A 12314-nucleotide genomic window follows, 5' to 3' on the forward strand; every position below is an offset into this window, starting at 1 on the left:
CCCAGGATTTGTTCCTGCCTTGCACCCTGTGTTCGCTGGGATTGGCTCCAGCAGACCCCCGTGACCCTGTGTTAGGATATAGTGGGTTGGAAAATGACTTACTGACCTTTACTGTAAAGTAGTAGTAACATTGGTAATAAAGTGGATAATTGAAGTACAGCAGTTCACTAAAATCACAGCTCTAATAATAATAATATTTTATTTACATAGCACCTTTCCCATGCTCAAGGCACTTTAAATCATTCTATCATTCTCACACTTTACTGAAAATAGCAGAACTTACTGATGTGCATACACTACTGGTCAAAAGTTTTAGAACACCTCACTTTTTTCAGTTTTTATGAGATTTGCTTTTTTTGACCACTGTTGAGCTGTGTTTGAAGTGGTTGTGCTTTGAGGCACCTATCATGCAAGCTGGTGATCTTCACAAACTTGTCTTCTGACTGGGTTGTGACTTTGGATTTGCCAGATCTCTTCCTATCCGTTTCTTCCTGTTTCCAATTGCCTTTGGATTGTGTAGGACATCATATTCACTGACACAATTTTGCAATTTTTCTCAATGAAAGGCCTACACTTCTAAGGGTAATAATCCTTTGTCTCTGTTTCATTTGTTAAATTGTCATTTTCTTACCATTATCACTGGAATTTACAACTTTATGGGGTGCAGAGGGTGTAGTAACACAGTCTGTTCCAACTCTGCTTTAAGACAGACTGAGCATTTTGAAGTAATCAACAGAAGTTGGGGCAACTGCACAAACTGTTAGCTTCAATTTGCAAGGCTCAATTTTCTTTAATTGCTGCAGAACATATGTAAGTTGTAACCTATTAATTGTTCCCTGAAGAAGGACCAATTCTAATATTCTGAAATGTCCTTTTTTCAGTTTTTGCTAAGATAAACTTTAAATTCAAACCTCCAGCAGCTTACTGCTTACTTCTTCACCATTTTAGGTCAAACATTGCATTTCAACTGATTAAATTTGGAGAAAAACTGGCATTCTAAAAACAGTTTTAAGTGTGCTGCCTGCTTGGATTAATTGTCCTACTTACAGAGTTCAACATCAACCTTGTTTCTTCCTCTCACTGCATTCATAATACCCAATCATTCTGTGTAATGATAAGCAATGGAAAGTAACTGATTTGGTCAATTACACCACATCCTCATTTGGCATTTTAAGGACATACTAAGAGCAAGCTGATTGTCATGTACAAAAGGTGGAAATCTAGTTTCTTTTCGGTGACAATTTGACAATTATATTTAATAATCCAAAAATGACATCCTCAGTAATACATCTGCGAGCAGCTACATTGTACGACAGCCTCATTAGGCACCAAGCAGGGTATGATCTAAAAAGTGTGGTGAGCAAAGATTTGTAAGGATATTATTTAACTAAAGAAGAATTTCAGTCAAGTTGCCTCTGGGCTAAATATCAGCCAATTAGAGCGCAGTACAAAATGACTTTTTTGGAAGCCTACTGTCAGGGAAAGCAGAGTATGATAGGAGAAGATGACGAAAAAAAACTTCCTAGTTGTAGGGTATACCTAGCACAATAAATGAGATCTTTAACTTGTTTTAAAAATGGGGTAAAGTGCAGAGCTCTGATAAGAGTTTTAATTGAGAGGCAAATTTAGCATAATTCAACACTTGTAGATACAAAGAAGCCAGGCTGTCCCCAGAAAGCTCAACAGACCTTAGATGGCAGTTCATCAGGTCCTGGTGAATTATGGACCTAAACTGAATTCAAGGCTTCCTTCCTGATCTGAAAATAAGACTGGAAGGATTGAGGGTCTTTAGAAAAAACATCACAGTTAAATTCACAGAAACAATTGCTTATCTGCATGGAGTTATTGGTTATAGTGCCTGATCTATATTACCGGTACTTAATTTATGCACGGACGGCGGACGCACTGACGCGCTTGCGCACTACGCCACAGCACCCCAGAGTCAAACCCAGCGGCTTCCCAGAGTCGGTAGGTGGCGCCCGAACAACACAACCTGTGAGCTCAACGATTTGTAATACAAAACTGAGCCCGTAGTTCCCAGAGTCAGTGCGTGGTGCCCAAACACCACAACCTGCAAACTACACCTGCTCTAATCCACTGTGCCAGCAGTCAGTGTAAGTTGGAGTATGCTTCCTAACAGTAAATGACTTCTACCTAACGACACAGCCACAGAACAACAAAGACGAGACCGCATGGATAAAAACAATACACGGAGGCTCCTACGACGCGCTTCAGACACACCAGAAGCAAAGATGTCACGGCTCCACAATGAAAGAGCTCAACTAACGGAAATACAAAACGAGCCCGTATGGATAAACACAATGAACGAACGCGCCCACAACGCGCTTCTGACACAGCAGAGGCAAAGGAGTCACGGCTCCAAATGGAAGGAGCTCAACCATTAGTGATACAAATACGAACCCGTATGTTTACGACCTGTAAACAAGCTCGTATGGATAAAAACAATGAACGAAGGCGCCCACACAAAGAAACCGCTTTAGTACAAATATGTTTATTTAATTAAATGAAAACTTTACCATGGCTACGACCTGTGAACTAAACCTGAGGTAAGGCGTGCACGCCAGGTTGTACAGCCACCCGAACACGACCGCCCACACTACCGCATATACCACGTTCGTTTAGTAATGTAGCCCTCCATGCCCAGATCTGCCACCATGGTCACTTCAGCACGCGAATCCGCCGCCATCAGCAACCAACTTCTCGCTGACGACACAGCCATAGAAAAACAAAAAAGAGACTGCATGGATAAAAACAATAAACGAAGGCGCCTACAACTGAGTCACAGCTCCTATGTTTATTTCATTGCATGAACTTTCCCAGGACGCACCCACCCTCCATGATATTTCATCCCTCCAAGTATCAGAGGGAACAGAAAGTGATTGCCATTCTTGGCTTGGCTTGCTGGTATACATCTAATTGATAGGATGATTGCTAAAGTATTGCATCATCTTAGTTTAATCACAAGCAGCCTACTTAGTCAAATATAATCTGGATCCATCCACCTTGGGAAAAGTATTCTCAAGGGATTAGAGATGGTTTTCTCATTCTAGAATTTCTCTGTCTGTGAGTCCAGATAAAGTCTTGTATAGTAGCCCTTGGATTACCTTTCCATACTCAGGCCGCATCTTGCACTGAATCAGCAGTACAGTAACAGCAACAACGTTTACCAGCTTGGGAGAGAGTTTAGCACAAGAGTAGGTGTTGTATTTCTAAAGTAGTGGGGCAATGAAATGCTAATAAGTTGAATGACTTGGAAGAAGCTGGATATTAAGTACAAAGAAAACACCCCAGTGATCAAATAATGTGGCAGATTCAATGCTTGAATTTGAAGGGGAGAATAGAATGCCAGTGGTTTGAAGACTAGCATATAGTCAATCCTAGCGGAATAATGGTGAGGAGAAAAGAAGGAATAGGTCTTGGAAAAAGAATTAAGCAATCTGAAAGTGTTAATCAGATTTAAGTCAGCAACAAATCTGAATAAAGAGAATGTTGATTGTGGAATATGCTGGCCAGTGGGTATGGGTGATTTATCAAGCAAAAGATTCATGAAAGAATTTCCACCCATGCCCACAATTAATTCATAGTCCTTTAAAATGCAGCACTTTGCTGTAAATAGTTAGAAACTTGCTGGGTAAGGTGTTGGGACTTTAAACAAAACAAACCGAATTTTTTTCTGAGTTATTTCCGTCAAAATGTAGCAAAATCTTAAATCACAATGCATCAGAGTTGAAACACCAAGCCTTTTAGAAGTAGCAGAGGTGGTCACAAAATAATGACTATTAGAGTCTTGCAACATCCTTAGAGAGCATTTTAATTTTTATGAACAAATGCAGTATCATAATCAAGCACATTACATCTTTTAGTATTAAGACTCAGGCCTTGTACATTTCAAGAAACTATTGACAGGTTTGGCATTACAGAAAGAAGGAGTACTAAAAAAGGAGAGAAAGAATATACAAAGCAAGCAACCTGTCTCCACCATCCTCATACCACCCAAACCCTGAGTCTTGCTATCATGATTAAATCCTGTGATAACATATATATAAAAACCAAACACAAAGAATCTCCCAACCCAACAGTAACAACAAAAAAATGAAACACAAACTAACATCAAGCCACCCAAAGCCAACCTGTCAAGCCCACAATTTCTGAATGTGAAATATTAAGGAACTTGACAAATGGCAGCATCATTGCAGACATACACTCCACCCACCCAAAGTTTCTCTTCTCCGCTCTGTATTCTGATATTGTATTTAACAGAAAAACCCTAAGTAGAAAGCATAATAGATCAACTGTGTGAAGACTGTTACAGAGAGGAATGGTCAGGATTTTAGTATCTGCATTCAAAAATGGCCAGTTCGTAAGATGGAGTATAATTACAGCCCACCTGATGTCCAAAAGATGAAACGTTATGCAAGAGCACTGCAGTAACTGGAAATCTGGAAGTATCTGATCTGAGAGACGGCAGTAAATACAGGAAAACAGCAACCTGAACCACCACACAAAAGGTTTCGAAGAGCACAGTTCCCTTTAGAATTCCTAAAAGGTGGAATAACCACGACCCTTCCTAGAGCTGTCCACCGGACTAAACTGAGCAATGTCCTGGAAAGATATGTGACCACGAACCCAATGGTCACTCTGGCTGAGTTCCAGAGAAACTGTGCAGGGATGGGAGAAACTTCAACAAGGACAACCATTACTGTAAGTCTACCAATCTGTGCTTTATGATAAAGTGGCCAGGTAAACACCTCTCCTCAGTGAAGACCAGATGGAAGCCCGCTTGATAAAGGACTCTCATTATGTGAAAAAAAGTATTCTCTGGTTTGATGAAACCATGATTAGTAGGAAAACAGGCACAGCTCATCACCTGTGCAATACCAATCCAATAGTGAAGCAGGGTGGTGGCAGCATCACGCTATGGGATTGCTTTTCAGTGGTAGGGAATGGGAGTCTAGACAAGTTTCAGGGAAAGATGAACATAGCAATGTACACAGATATCCTTAATAAAAACCTGCTCCTAAGCTTTCTGGACCTCAGACTGGACCAAAGGTTTACCTTCCAATAGGACAAAGACCCAAACAACAAAGCAAATACAATGCTGAAGTGGCTTTGGGTCAACTTTGTGAATATATACCCAATCACAGCCCAGGCTTGGACCCATTCTCTGGGAAGACATGAAAATAGCTCTCCGACAGAGAAGAATGGCAGAAAATCCTCAAATCTGAGTGTGTGAAGCTTGTTGTGTCATACATATTGTGTCATATCCAAGAAGACATCAGGTTGGAATAATTTAAACTGAAGACTAAGTAGAGGGTCTGAACACTTTTGTCAATGTTATTTTTTTAAATTTTATTAAATTTGCAAAAATTTCTAAAATCACGTTTTTGCTTTGTCATTCAGGGGTACTGAGTGTTGCTTGTGAATCCACTAACCCTCTAAACACTTTTGTCAATGTTATTTTTTTTAATTTTATTAAATTTGCAAAAATTTCTAAAATCATGTTTTTGCTTTGTCATTCAGGGGTACTGAGTGTTGCTTGTGAATCCACTATGTGTGTATGTATAAATACATACACATACTGTAAGTGTATATACGCACATATGAGGGATGATCAGCTAGTTCTGGGCCTGAATCTAAATAGGGCATTTTACAGTACTGAGGCTGTAAGTAGTCTGAAAGTACCCTCAAGTATGTGAATCACAATCCAAATCAAAGAATTATACTGTATAAGCCTACTGAACACCTTTATTATGTTCCCCATACTGCTTTTGGTAACACTTCAAAACGGACTATAAAATGCTCTTTAGTCCAAGGATGCACTTGTTTGCTCCTCTTTGTACAGTTTCTTGTACCTATTTTAACATAGTGACCAGAACTGCAAACAGCTTCCAAATATTGTTTCACTAACACATTATGAAGCTAAAGCATAAAATCCTTTACAATATTACCCAACACTTTATTAGTGTTTTAATTGCTTTGGCACACTGCCTGCTGAGTAGCAAATCAGTTTCAAGGCCAAGCACTCCTTAAAGCTTTCTGCAATAAAAGCAGCCATGAATAGCAGTATGGTATCTACTATTCTGATTCCTCAAATTGAGCTTGATAAGTGATTTAAGTCACGTAGGATCTGTATAAAAAAGGATCTGCAATATATTTTTTTTAAATTATAAAATACAGTGTGCCTGTCTGGGTTTTTCCCATGTCTCAAAAGACATGTTTATTAGGTTAACTGATGATTCTAATTTGATGCCATTTGAGTATGTATGCATGGATGGGGTCAGCAACAGATAGGACAATGTTTCTGTCTTACACACACTGCTGGATAGACTCAACACCCTGTGACCGTGACCTAAATCAATTTTGTGTTTGAGAAATCTTATAGTACTGTAGTGTCTAAATTGTCTTTCTGGGTCAAAATTTCAAGAATATTAAAACTTTAAATCTCAGGGACTGTATTCACAATCAAGTAGCTCCTTGATATTACATTTTTAGAAAAATGAGAGTTGAAATACAACCTGTACAAAGTCTTCTCAGCTTATAATGGTTTATATCACAGGTTTCAATATTCCGATCACTTTAATATGCTATTTTGTCAAGTTCATCCTAGTCTTAGAAAGTTCTGAGGGATAAAGAGGATACCGTTACAACTGCTTAAAAGAATCTGAAGTAAATATTTCAGAAACACAAAACATAAGAAATAAAACAGTGTCCGCCGGGAAGATTGCATACAGCTTATCGATCACCACTTTTTGCTTACTGGGGTCCTTTGTGCTTGAGGGAAGATAGCATCTAACAGCAATAACGTGTCAAAAACCGGCAGTATACGCATTCAATTCACTATCATAAAGAATGTAGTAGAAGAAGTCACCTATTATGAAAGTCAATTAAAATAAATGTGGAATGGAGAGAAACGAGTAGGTAAACGGAGTCTTAAAAGCGGCGCCTGCGCATTTGCCGCCTATGTGTGTGGGGTGGGGGGGGGGGCGAGGGGTAAATTGATGGTGCGCACGCACGCGCACACCTTGATCAGCCCGTGTCACTTGTCTTTTTATATTGTCAATGTAACGGAATTGTAATAAATAAACTGACGACTTAATAAAAGTCAGTTTGTTTAGCTTTCGGTAAAACAGTTTACATTAAAAATATGTAAATAGCTGTCCCATACCCGAGCAAAAACGAGTCAACGGGCACTAAAATCACAAGGTAACAATAAACCATGAGATTAGCAGAGACGCGACAGTTTGGAGGTTACACATTATCTTACTTAAAATGTGCAATTGTCCACAAATTTTAAAATGAACATTACAATAAAGATTACTTTCTTATAATCCTATAAATATAACCATGTGATAAAGCAAAGGCGTATTTCAACTCTCCATCGCCCAAATCTGGTGTTTTATTTACACGCGCACGCAGATTATTTAAAATGCTACTACAAGGCCATTTCTAGCTAATATAAGAGTAATATTTGTAAACATCTTAAGACGCTGAAAATGGGACAACTGCCCGATGGCATTCGCCAATTGGGGTCTTTTTCATATAAGAACTCCCGCAACACGTGCATCACTTTTTAAGTGCCACTAGCTTTGTGGACAACCAATACGCCGACATCCATTTAAAGCACTTTTGGTATAGCTGGTTTAATAAAATTAGGTGTCCTACATCAAAACCACTTCAAAAACAAATCAAACAAGAAGCGTGTAGAATTGGAGTGTAAACTCTCTCCTAGCCTCGAACATAACGCAGGTGTTTATATGCAGTTTACAAGACGTTATAAACTAGAACTATCATGAACGTTGATCTAATTTTGTTTTTCCATCCGAAACTGTCGGACGCTGATCCACCATCAAGGATCTGGCTTAAAGGAGGAGGAGGAGAGGCGAGGGGGAGGGGGCCATGATGGGTGAGAGAGGAGGGGAGAGAGGGCTGGTCAACCTCACAGTCCAACATTATTTTCCATAAGGCACAAAATAATAATAAAGCCGCTCACAACGACAGCTAACGAGCATAAAAGCAAACAGATCGTGTCATACGGCAAAAAGGCGACGAGTGATCTTACCTCCTAGCGCTGCTGGTTCGGAGGGTTATCTGAAGACCGCAACGCCTGCCTCCTTCTTTTTCGTGTTTTAATATTTAAACAATATCCTGCTAATCTGGGAGACAGGACAGCGTAGGGAGACTAAAACTGACATCCAGCCCCGAAGATGGAGGCGGGACTCACTGCTGGTGACGTCACCCACGGCCAGAGGACTGTACTGTAGTACAGTACAGGGAAGCACATTGACATCGCGAGTCTGCAACAGAGACGCTGGGCTCGGCTGCACACCTACCTTCTGATAACTGGCTTACACACAAAGAACTATTAAGTGTTAGTCTTATTTATAAAAAAAAAAACAGAAATAAGCATTTTCCCCCTCGACACGTTTCTGCACCGAAACCTTTGGCCTAAAAATACTTTTAAAAGCAGCAAACATTTGCCTATGTCCATAATAAAATCTGATCGGACTGTATTACTTTTACTCTCACGAAGAAGGTACCCTCGTCAAAAGTATTTTGAGAAAATAACTGGTTCCTGACGGCTTCAGCTGGGCTCACCTGGTATAAAACATACTTATTAAAAGGATTCAGAGCTGTATAGAAGTTGCATCACATCTCCTGCCTGTTCCCACTTCGTTTCTGCAACTGGAGCCCATAGTAGTTCTTTGTACGATCATCGACAATTCAAAAACCATTACTATACTGGCAATGATAAAATAACTAAAATGTCTGTTGACGTTCCAGTTACATATTCTTTCAGAATATTTTAACCAGACCCCACCCCCAGTCAGCTCTAAGGCACAGTCTGTATGAAAAGGGGGTTTAACTGTTGCATGTACTGAAACAACCCTGAATAAATTAATTTCAAAGTAAAAACACTTTAAAGTGTTTACTGATATTCAATTAATACAACTTTCCCTGATACATATGCTGTCTCTGATCTTGCTATTTATCTAGTTAATTTAGTTTGTATCATTGTTATTAACAGCAAATTGGCAAACAGCATGCTTCTTTTTTATCTTTTACTATTTCTATGAAATGTAAAATTTGATAAAATGATTTTTCTTATACACTAAGTTAATCTTTAATTCATTCTCTTGTCACAAAGTTTATTGTAATTAACACTCATTTTTCATATACAATTAAACTGATTTATCAAATATCAGTTAATCAATTAATTTAATCTCTTTTTGACGACTGTAATTACATAAACACGATTACATTTTACTACTACTAATATTAATAAAGTATGGTACTTTATTGTAATTAGCAGAAACATCTGAGTACAAATATAAACATGCATATATTTAAATGTATGTGTTTAAAATGTATATCATACACATGGTTTTATAATATTCAAACGAATAATATGCTTCCTTATATTTCTCAATCAGCACACCCAATCCCGAGCACTGGAGCCTATTTGTGCAGCACTGCGCACAAAGAGGGGGATGTCCATTGAATAAGCATGCAGTCATGCAAATGCCTATAGTCACTCACACGAATCCACTCTAGAGCGGCCAATTAAATTACCACATACTGGTATGTCTTTGAGATATAGATGGAAACCAGAAAGTATGTGGGTATGGGAAGAACCTGTAAATTTCAGACTGACAACAACTGCATCACGGCTCAAACCCAGGACTCTAGGGCTTTGAGGCAGCAGCATTAACCCCTGTGCCACATGAATAATAATCAATGGTTTGAACAAATACCATAATTCCAAAGGGTATATGCCATAGTATTTTTATTAACAGTAGTAGTAATTGTCACATTTGTAGAGAAAATTCTTGCATACATGGCCAATGAATGTGCAACACATCTGCACTTTGCACTGCAATGCCACCCACTGTTATTATCACTTTTTATTATTATTTTAAAGGTTTCATGCATGTCCTCACAATGATGGCGAATGTGACTTTTTAATGCTGCTGACATCAGTTTGTTATCGTGATACAACATAGTATCTGTTCTGTTTCAGTAAAAGTACAGTGTAAGTGTAGAAAAATAAAGTCTGGGAAATATTAATAAAGTCTTCTAAACACAGACAGGAGAAATTTCAGTTAATACCTACAGTACATTACCAATAAATGTAATGAAGATGAATGAATCTTAATTATCTCGGAACTCTGTTAACCTCTTGTAACCTTTTTGATGTCTCAATATGGACTACCTTTATAATGGTCTTTCCGTTCACAAAGCTCTCCAAACTGGGGAGAAAAGTGGTGTTAAGATTGGTGTTGAGATTCAATTGATATTAAACACAAGAGAACATGAAGTAGTACTGATTATATCTTTGTTTAATATTGTCTTATTCATTATAACATGGTTTTTGAAATTGATAAAAAATAATTCATATTTATTTTTGCAATTTATATTTGACATTGATTTGATATTTGAAAACGTCCCAGCAACATACATGCACATTATTTATTGTAAGTGTTAAACCTGCTCTAAGGCAGACATATGAATATGAAAAGTATGTGTTTTAGAGTCACAAGGTTAGATCATCAGCAGTCAGAGACAAACAGTTTATTTATTCAGGATGATTTGGGTGGTATTAGGAATCATATTAGGAATCATGAACTATATTCAAATAATTGCACATTTAAATTAATTTTGGAAGTCACAAGTGCAGTGCACAAATTTGTACAGTAGTATTGAGAAGTATCTCTCTTTAAAGCCCTGCGTTCATTTCTCAGTACATCAATTAGAATTAAAAGAGTATAATAGTGATTATCCTGGCTTTCAGGCAGCTGCCTCATTTCATTTACAGCAAAATCAACAGATTCCAGAAAAGCAAGTAACTTAATGTGCACTTCAACAATCTAAATACAAAAATATTTATATATCAAATATCTTTATTTTTGTCACTCATTTTAGCAGTGAATAGTAGAAATTAATTACATAGCACCCATATGAATTGGCATTTTTGCTGGTAAATAAATTTCTGCAATTTATGCAGTTAAACTTGAGTTTTATTTAATTGTCCTGAAATTCAGAAAAAAACTCGGTCATCACTCTCTACTGATAGTAAAGAAAGCATTAAAATAAACCAACCGCATTCCTAAACCACAATATAATAAATAATGCTGCCCACATTAAGCAAGTTACCATGTATTTCCACTTAATTGTACTGGGCACAGTAACATACGGGTCTTCATGCAGCACTTCAAATGTACTTTTGAAGTTAAGTATAATAAATATGAAGCTCAGTAATTGCAGGACCAACCATTTACATTTAGCAACAATACCAAGGACATTTCACCTTGTCTACCTTAAAAAACCTCTGAAAACTGACCTTCATATTTTCACAATTAAATAAAAGCTCCCAAGGTTGATTTTTGAATATTTAGTTATGGGCTTTCATTGCATGCACATAACATTTCATATCTATTTGAACAACAACAATGCTTTTAAAGTAAAAAACATAATGCAGATAGTGAAAGAAATCACAGATGGTGTGTGCCTTGTACCTACCTTCATATAATTCTGAACACAAAGCAAATGTCAAAGCTGCGTCTTGCACTTAGCTAGTATCTCTTCAGTATTCTACAAGTGCATCATAGTTCATGCAGAAAGAGCTTTACCTGCATACATATTTCCCTTGCTTATCAACTCAGAATTGTGAATCTGCCACATTATTCTCCCATGAAACACTTTATTCCGATAATACAACAATTACCAGGAAGTATACAGAATTTCTGCATAAAGAAAATAAAAAAAATTAACTGACATGTCTCAATGAGATATACACCATTATGCACATACATAAATCTGGTATTAATTATATAGGTAAAAACTTTATAATTATGCTTGGAGAATTTCTTTTATAAAAATTACTGATGAATATTAAGTACCCCAGACAGGATAGATTTAGAACATGTGAAAACATAGGAGGACTGGACTTTTTTGTTTTGGTGCATTTATTTTCCTTTAGCCTGACATACTAATAAATAACTCTCTGCACAATATTAAACTTGCTGGTAATGTGACTTGAGGTCATGTTGAGGTGCTCAGCTTTACCTGTTCTTACTGCAGGACCATTATTCTTCTTCTGGGTATTCAATTTCTTTAAAGTGAAAGGAACGTGGGATGATCGAATAGTCTAATCATCACCATTGCACAATTTAATTCTGTATAGCTTTATGCGAATTTACTTCCAACTACTGTTGGAAGCCTGCACATTCAAGCTGAATATTACAAAAACAGAAAGGGAATGGTTGTCATACTACACCTAGAACTCTGGATATGCA

At 37.6% G+C, this 12314-nt stretch overlaps 1 protein-coding gene across 4 annotated transcripts in view; it reads right to left on the bottom strand.

The window, feature by feature from the left end:
- nol4lb (nucleolar protein 4-like b) overlaps positions 1–12314 on the bottom strand; it is a 310443-nt gene that overhangs the window by 154339 nt on the left and 143790 nt on the right. Inside the window, exon 1 of one of the 4 annotated variants that reach the window (XM_028811588.2) lies at positions 8081–8241. The exons of the other annotated variants lie outside the window; for them this stretch is intronic. The gene's annotated coding sequence lies outside the window, so the exon portion shown is untranslated. Of the gene's footprint in view, positions 1–8080; positions 8242–12314 lie in introns of those variants that run through there. 4 annotated transcript variants of the gene reach the window in all.

Source organism: Erpetoichthys calabaricus, chromosome 10, assembly GCF_900747795.2.
Source record: "Erpetoichthys calabaricus chromosome 10, fErpCal1.3, whole genome shotgun sequence".
In the NCBI taxonomy this organism is placed as follows: Eukaryota; Metazoa; Chordata; class Cladistia; order Polypteriformes; family Polypteridae; genus Erpetoichthys; species Erpetoichthys calabaricus.